A 9073-nucleotide genomic window follows, 5' to 3' on the forward strand; every position below is an offset into this window, starting at 1 on the left:
TTCAATGATTCTACTTAAATCGCCCTTTAGCTGATCTATTAGAAATGGATCTAAGTTATATAGACCAATGCTAATATTCAAATTACTTTCGATCCCAATAATTTAGGTGCTTTATTGCGTCTATGCGTGCCGTATATGTTCTCTGTATTCCCTCTATTTCAGCAATCTCTCCTGCTTTGAAGGGGGAAGTGAGTACTGAGCAGTACTCAAGACGGGACAACACAAGTGCCTTGAAGAGTACAACCATTGTGATGGGATCCCTGGATTTGAAAGTTCTCGTAATCCATCCTATCATTTTTCTGGCTGTCGCAATATTTGCTTGGTTATGGTTCTTAAACGTTAGGTCGTCAGACATTATTATTCCCAAATCCTTTACATGCTGTTTTCCTACTATGGGTACATTTGATTGTGTTTTGTACTCTGTATTATGTTTAAGGTCCTCATTTTTACCGTACCTGAGTACCTGGAATTTATCACTGTTAAACATCATGTTATTTTCTGATGCCCAGTCGAAAACTTTATTAATATCAGCTTGAAGTTTTTCAATGTCCTCAGCCGAGGTAATTTTCATACTGATTTTTGTGTCTTCTGCAAAGGATGATACGAAGCTGTGACTTGTATTTTTGTCTATATCTGATATGAGAATAAGGAAAAGCAGTGGTGCAAGGACTGTACCCTGAGGTACAGAGCTTTTCACTGCACTTGGACTAGATTTTATATGGTTGACAGTTACTCGCTGAGTCCTGTTTGACAGAAAACTGAGTATCCAGCGTCCTACTTTACCGGTTATTCCCATTGACTTCATTTTGTGTGCTATCACGCCATGGTCACATTTATCGAAGGCCTTTGCGAAGTCCGTGTATATCACATCAGCATTCTGTTTCTCTTCTAATGCCTCAGTGACTTTGTCGTAGTGCTCAAGTAGCTGTGAGAGGCACGATCTTCCCGCTCGAAATCCATGTTGGCCTGGGTTATGAAGGTCATTGGTCTCCATGAAATTGGTGACCTGACTCCTAATCACTCTCTCAAATACTTTTATGATGTGCGATGTTAGTGCAACTGGTCTATAATTTTTTGCCAATGCTTTGCTCCCTCCCTTGTGTAGAGGGGCTATGTCTGCTACTTTAAGTGCATCTGGTATCTCCCCCGTGTCCAAGCTCTTCCTCCACACTATACTGAGTGCCTGTGCTACCGGCACTTTGCATTTCTTTATAAATATTGAATTCCATGAGTCTGGACCTGGGGCCGAGTGCATGGGCATGTTTTCAATTTCTTTTTCAAAATTTAGTGCGCTCGTGTTTATATCAGTTATATTTACCGGGGTTTGAATATCCCGCATAAAGAAATTGTCTGGATCTTCCACCTTCATGTTGTTTATTGGAGTGCTAAACATGTCCTCATACTGCTTTTTTAGGATTTCACTAATTTCTTTGTCATCCTCCGTGTATGAACCTTCACTTGTACGAATAGGTCCAATACTGGCAGTGGTTTTTGCTTTTGATTTCGCATATGAGAAAAAATATTTTGGATTTTTCTTTATTTCCTGAATTGCTTTCTGTTCTAACTGCCTTTCTTCAGTTTCATATGAGTGTTTCAATTTCCGCTCGATTTCTTCAATCTCCCAATTTAAATTATTCCTTCTTTGATGGGAAATTCGTGTTTGCATAAGCAGTTCCGTTATTTTTTTCCTGCGTTTATAGTGTCGTCTGCGTTCTCTTTCTACGTTAGATCTCTTTCTGGCTTTCCTCAAAGGAACATGTTTCAGACAGACTTGATACGCTTCTGAAGTAAGTTTTTCTATTCCTTCTGTAGGACTTGTATTATTTAGAACAGTTCCCCATGGAATGTTTGTAAGTTCCCTGTTTATTATCTCCCAGTCTATCCTTTTATTATTAAAATTGAATTTACTGAATAGCCCCTCTCGCTTTATCAACGTTTTAGGTCTATTCTGAGTATTGATGGTCGTTTGCACTTCAATGAGTTTGTGATCTGAGTATGTGGTATCTGATATCGTAATGTCTCTGATAATGTCTTCATTGTTCGTAAAGACCAGATGTAGAATATTTTCATTTCTCGTTGGCTCCGATATCTGCTGATTGAGTGAAAATTTGTCACAGAATCTAAGTAGTTCTCTAATCTGTGGTTGGTTAGGTCCTGATAGATTTCCTGGTATAATATTATTGTTTGCTATTTTCCACCTGAGACTAGGCAAGTTGAAGTCACCTAGGAAGTAAGTAAGTAATTATCAAAAGAAGGCACCAAACCGGGAAGGCTATGTAGCACCATCAAATACGCAAAATAATCAGAGGGCGCTAAATATCACCAAGGATGCCAATACGAGAACAAAAACGCATAAGGCGAACGATATCAAAAGTATCCGAGTCACCAGGAATTCTATCGAGGGACAGGTGACCGCGAGGGGCGGTCGGAAAGCAAGACACACGCTCGTCCTGGAAGTCAGGACATTCAAGAAGGACATGCACGACCGTAAGAGGGACAATGCAACTAGGACAATAAGGAGCAGGGCGGCGCTCCATCAAGTGACCATGGGTTAAGCGAGTATGGCCAATACGCAACCTCGCTAGAGCTGTTTCCCACCGCCGGTTACGGTGGAAGGAGGACGGCCACGAGGAAACACAACATTTAAGAGTACGTAGCTTGTTACCAGTAACAGACAACCAAGAAGCCTGCCAACGGGTAAGGACTGAGGAATGGATAACCGGGTAAAAGTCGGAATACAGAATGCCTTTACGAGAGATGGGACAAGAGCGGACAGCTTCCTTAGCGGCAGCATCCGCGCGCTCATTTAAAGACACGCCAATATGGCTGGGAACCCAACAAAACTCAACCGACTTAAATTTACTGTGAACGAGAAACAGCCAATGCTGGATCTCGACAACTACCGGATGAACTGGATTAAAGCACCCGAGAGCCATGAGGGCACTACGAGAGTCAACAACAACCACAAAGGAAGACTGACAACGAGAAAGCAGGAGACGAAGAGCATAGAGAATAGCATAAAGTTCCGCTGTAAAGATGCTAGTCTCCGGAGGCAAGCGACACATATAAGTGCGATCAGGAAAAACAACAGAGTAGCCAACACCGTCCGCTGACTTAGACCCATCGGTGAAGACAGAAACGGAGCGGGAGTGAGAAGAAAAGTGCTCGAGGAAAAGGCGTTTTAGAACTGTAGGAGGGGTAAAAGCTTTAGTGATACGAGTCAAGGATGTACAAAACCGCGGAAGAGGGACCCTCCACGGGGGCAAAGAAGGAACAACACGAGGAGAAACATCAGAAATACGAACGGAAAGAGAATCCTGCAGGCGAGATAACCGGACAGAAAGAGGGAGGTGGTGAAGAGGAACAGGAACCGCAGGAGGGGTAAAAGTTAAAGCACGACAGAGACGAGAGGAAGGATGTTGCAAGGACCGCGCAAGATAGCGAAGACAGTAGCGATCACGGCGGTCCTGGAGAGACAGGAAGCCAGTGTCAACATACAAGCTAAGGACGGGAGTCGAACGAAAGGCACCAGAACTGAGGCGCAACCCAGCATGGTGCAAAGCATCAAGACGGCGAAGAGTAGAAGGAGAAGCAGACGAGTAAGCAGGGCAACCATAATCGAGCTTAGACAGGACGAGAGAAGAATGTAAAGCAAGGAGAGTGCGCCTATCTGCCCCCCAAGAAGTATGGGACAAGACCCGAAGGAGGGTAAGGGACTTAGAGCACTCAACACGGAGGTAAGAGATATGGGGAGACCAAGACAAACGAGTGTCAAGGAATAACCCCAAAAGCTTTGCGGAATCTTTGTATTCAAGGGGATGACCATAAAGTGACAAAGAGGGACGAAGAACAACCCGTTTCCGCGTAAAAGTCATGGCACAAGTCTTAGAAGTAGAGAACTTGAAGCCATGACCTGTGGCCCAAGACGACACGGCATCAATCGCAAGTTGAAGCCGGCGTTGAAGGAGAGGCGAATCATCACCCTGACAACAAAGGGTAAGATCATCGACATAGAGAGCGGAGAAGACACCAGAAGGAAGAGAGGAAAGAAGACCATTGAGGGCAACCAGAAAAAGAGTAGTGCTCAGAACACTACCCTGGGGCACACCTTCGTATTGCTGAAAAGAGGGAGAGAGAGCGGTACCAAGGCGCACCCGAAAGGAACGACGAGAGAGGAAGCTGCGGAGAAAGAGAGGGAGATGACCACGAAGGCCAAAAGAATGAAGTTGAGATAGGATATGATAACGCCAAGTGGTGTCGTAAGCCTTTTCTAGGTCAAAAAGGACGGCAACAACGGAGGTCTTCGCAGCAAAAGCAGTACGTATATAGACCTCCAAGTTCACCAGGACATCTGTCGTGCTGCGGCACTTGCGGAAACCAAATTGAGAAGGGGAGAGGAGGTGATGGTGTTCCAGGAACCACATCAGACGAACGTTAACCATACGTTCAAAGAGTTTGCAGACACAACTTGTGAGAGCAATAGGGCGAAAGTCCTTAGGGGAAGTACCCAGAGACCCCGGTTTGCGAACAGGGAGGACAACGGCATCGAGCCAGTCCTCAGGGACTGACGACGACTCCCAGATCCGATTATACAGACTCAGTAAATACTGAGACGTGCTCGGAGGGAGATGGCGAAGCATCTCATAATGAATACCATCGGAGCCCGCCGCCGTAGAACCGCAGAGGGCCAGGGCAGAACGAAGTTCAGAGAGAGAGAAGGGATCATTATAGGGAAGCTGAAGATGAGTGCAGAAATCTAAAGGACGAGACTCAAGGACAGGTTTACGAAGAAGGAAAGATTGGGGAAGATGAAGACCAGAGCTAACAGAAGAAAAGTGGGAACCCAGTTCGGAAGCGACCTGCAACGGGTCCGCCACAAGAGTATCATGGAGGTGAAGGACCGGTGAAACATCGGGAACGAACTTACCCGCTATCTTGCGGATACGCTTCCAGATCTGGGCCAGAGGGCTTTCGGACGTAATTGTCGAGACATAAGATGCCCAACATTCACGTTTAGCCGTACGGATGGCCCTACGGGCCACCGCACTCGCTTTCCGAAAGAAAAGAAAAGAATCGGTCGTCTGCCTACGGCGGTGCTTCTTCCAGGCTGCACGCTTACAGCGGACAGCCCGAGCACAGTCCGCATTCCACCAGGGAACGCACTTCCGTGGACCCCGAGAGGAAGAGCGAGGAATAGAGCGGAGGGCAGCGTCGAAGACAGTGTCATGAAAAAGGAGGAGAGCGCGAGAGAGGGGCAGAAGGGAGAGGTCAGAGAGAGTAGCACTGAGGGAAAATAGGGTCCAGTCCGCCTTAGCAAACTGCCACCTAGGGAAAGAGAGGGAAGGGCGAAAAGAGAAAAAGGAAACAAGGATGGGGAAATGATCACTTCCATGGAGGTCATCAAGAACCTGCCATGTGAAATCTAAGTAAAGAGAAGAAGAGCAGAGAGAAAGATCAAGACAAGAAAGGGTACGAGTTCGAGAGTCCAAATGAGTGGGCTCACCAGAATTCAGAAGAGACAGGGAAGAAGAGAGGAGAAACGGCTCAAGGAGGCGACCCCGGGTATTCGTCAGAACGTCACCCCAAAGAGAATGACGACAATTGAAGTCACCCAACAGGAGTACAGGCTCCGGCAAGGAGTCTAGGAGGTGTTTCAAATCAGGAAGAGAGAGCGGGACACTCGGGGGGAGATAAATGGAACAAACTGTGTACCATTTCCCCACAAAGATACGAGCAGCAGAACAATGGAGAGGCGAAGGAAAAAGTAAAGGAACAAAGGGAACATCAGCCCGAATCAAGAGAGCAGAAGAATTAGAAGCCCCAGCAATGGCTGGGGGGGGGGGGGAGAGAAAGGAATAGCCACGAAAACGACCAGGACGAGCACCAAGCATCGGCTCCTGGAGACAGACACAAAGGGGCGAAAACCGCGAAACCAGAAGTTGGAGTTCGAGGAAATTGGCGTAATAACCTCGAACGTTCCATTGAAGAATGGACAACGACGAGAAGAGAAAGGACAAAAATAGAGAACAAGGAAGAAACAAAGGCGAAAGACCAACAGAGCACGTTAAAGAATATCAGGGTCGGGATCAGGGTCAGCATGGGTAAACTGAGCAAAGACGGAGGGAAGGAAACGGGAGAACAGATCAGAGGTGGGCGGGCAGGGTCCGGAGGAGGAGGAGGAGGAGGAGGAGGAGGAGGAGGAGACAACGGAGAGGAGCAGTCAAGGACAGCAGCAGGAAGAGGGGGAGTAGAAAGAGAGGAGCGCACCCCAGCAAGAGCAGCAACCGAAAGGGAAGCAGGGGCCAAAGAAACCTCCATAGCGGGAACAGGGGGCGCAAGCACTGAAACGGGAGTGGAAGGAGCAACAGAGCCAGAAGGAGGAGCTGAGGAAGAAAGCGAAGCCTTCTTACCCGCCGGGGAAGAGGAAGGAGAGGAGCCAGGCTTACGCTTCTGACTTAAAGAGACCGGTGTCCCAGCAACTACGTACCGGGCAACGGATTCCAGTGTCTCAACAGGAGAAGCCGAACGAGAGCACACACGACGGCCGTTAGGAGAGCGATGGACATCCGCCCGCACCGACAGGCGGCGGGGAGAGCCGATAGATGGAGGAAGAGGATGGGAAGGAGGATCGGAGGGGGACGAGGAAGGAGACACAGAAGACACGACAGACCGGGTAGAAGGAAGGGGAACCCCAGACAGAGGACCAGGAGGAGGATCCTTCGGGAGAGAACCCAAAGGGACAGAGGAGGGGGCAGTGGGCGCATCAGGGTCCAAGGCCTGGAAACGGTTGCGAGTCTGAGGAAGGCGGGAAGGACGAGGAGAGGAAGAGCGCAACACGCGAGCATAAGAGATATTAGCATAAGGCGGGAGCCGGCGAACCTGGCGCCTCGCCTCAGGAAAAGATAAACGCTCCCGGTGCTTCAAGTTGAGGACGGCTGCCTCAAGCTTGTAATGGACACACGCACGGGAGAAGGTAGGATGGGCCTCACCGCAGTTGAGGCAACGAGCCTGGGGAGAAGCGCACTCCGACTTAGAGTGACCTTCGCCACCACACACAGGACAGAGAGAGACAGTCCCGGAGCAGCGGAGGGCACCATGCCCAAACCTCCAGCACTTGTTGCAGAGCCGAGGAGAAGGAATGTACTCCTGGACAGAGCACCTGGCACCAGCAAGAATGACAGAGGGTGGAAGGGTCCTACCATCAAAGGTAATCTTCACAACCCGGAGGGGTTGACGGCGACTACCACGAGGGGGACGAGTAAACGTGTCCACCTGGAGAATAGAATGGCCCTGGGCAGCGAGGATATGTCGAATATCGTCGTGGCAGTCGCGTAGGTCCCGAACACCGGTCGCAACATGGGGCGGGAGCAAAATAGTGCCAACACTGGCATTCAACTGAACGTTCTTCGAGACCCGAACGGGGGTCTCGCCAAGGCAGGATAAGGCAGCCAAGCGGGAAGCAGCATCCTGAGAAGGAGCAGCAACGACACGCGTACCGAGACGAGTGGGGTTACAAGTAATGGAGGCATCCACGGAATCAATGAGATGTCGATGAAGGGAGAAATCGTCAGGAGGCGCAGAATCAAGAGGGAGGAGATCAAAATATTTGGCCCACGAAGCGGGACCAAACAAGGCTTGATAGGTAGCAGAACTGGAAGGAATCGAGCGAGGGCGGCCGTGACGAGAACGGCGGTGAGAACCCCCAGAGAGAGAGGGGTTAAAAGGCGCAGTAGTTACAACTAGAGAAGGAGCCGCGCCAGGGGACGAGGTAGTCACCACTGGGGGCTTGGGGCTCGACCCAACCACAGAGGAGGGAGGGGAGCCAGGGGAAGGAGTCAGAGAGGCCAAAGGAGGAGCAAGGTCGGGGCCCAATGCAGCGGAGGCTACAGAGCCCGGTCTTCCAATACGGACCGACTCGGGGGCTTGGTCGCCCACCCCACGAGCCTGAAAAGGTAAGCCAGAAGCAGCCGAAACAGGGGTTATCATCTTGACGAAATTACGAATTCACTCACGAATGTGCCCCCACACCCACCATGGAGCCACAATTAGAGGCAGGACACCCAACAAGAAGCTATCGCCGATCTTGTCGGGGCCTCCTAGGGGTGCGTCGTGAGTATACGCCCCACAAACGCCACCTTAAGAAACCGACAGTCCGTCGAGATCGGGTTCAGTGACGAAGTGGGGATTGACAATAAAAGGTTCCCCTCGCTCTCTACGTCGGGTACTGCAGTTCTACGGGTGCAAGAGTATGCCTCCTCAAGCACCCGGGCGTCAAAGTAGAAGAAGTCCAAGGGAAGAACCAGAACGAGCAAAAGGTCGGCAGGAAACGGCAAGCAGATAGGAGAAGAGGGGGGAGAAAAACGAAACAGAAGGAAAAGGAAAAGATGCCCAGCAGAATTGGAGAGGACGGCAGCAAGAGCACAAGGCTAGAAAAGGACAGAGGACTGTCCCAAGGAGCATCACACTCCGGCAGCCGCCCACTAAGCCCCCAGACGGCGACAACGAGCTGAGCGGGGAGGGGGAGTCACCTAGGAAAATAATATCAGGTATCGGGTTCTCCAAATTATCAAGGCTATTCTCTATTTTGCTTATCTGTTCTGTGAATTCCTCAGCCGTTGCATCTGGCGGTTTGTATATTAGTATAATCACTAAATTTATTTTCTCTATTTTTAATCCCAGTACCTCTACCACCTCATTTGTAACGTTTAGGAGCTCCGAGCATATAAGGTCTTCCCTAATATACAGACCCACTCCTCCATGTGACCTAATTTTCCTATCACACCTGTATAGGTTATATCCTGGAATCCAGATCTCACTGTCCAACAATTCCCCTGCATGGGTTTCTGTGAAAGCTCCAAATACTGCATTTGACTCCGTGAGGAGGCCATTTATGAACTGTACTTTGTTGTTTGTTCTTGTTTTCAGTCCTGGTATGTTGGCAAAGATGAATGAGGTTACTCTATTAGTGATAGTTTGAATGGGAGACTTTTTCGGCACGTCCATTAATCGTGGACATAATGAGTTTGTTCTGACCAGTACTGATTGTTGTAGGGCAGTTTTCTGTCGTAGTTGT

Source organism: Procambarus clarkii, chromosome 8, assembly GCF_040958095.1.
Source record: "Procambarus clarkii isolate CNS0578487 chromosome 8, FALCON_Pclarkii_2.0, whole genome shotgun sequence".
NCBI classification, from domain to species: domain Eukaryota; kingdom Metazoa; phylum Arthropoda; class Malacostraca; order Decapoda; family Cambaridae; genus Procambarus; species Procambarus clarkii.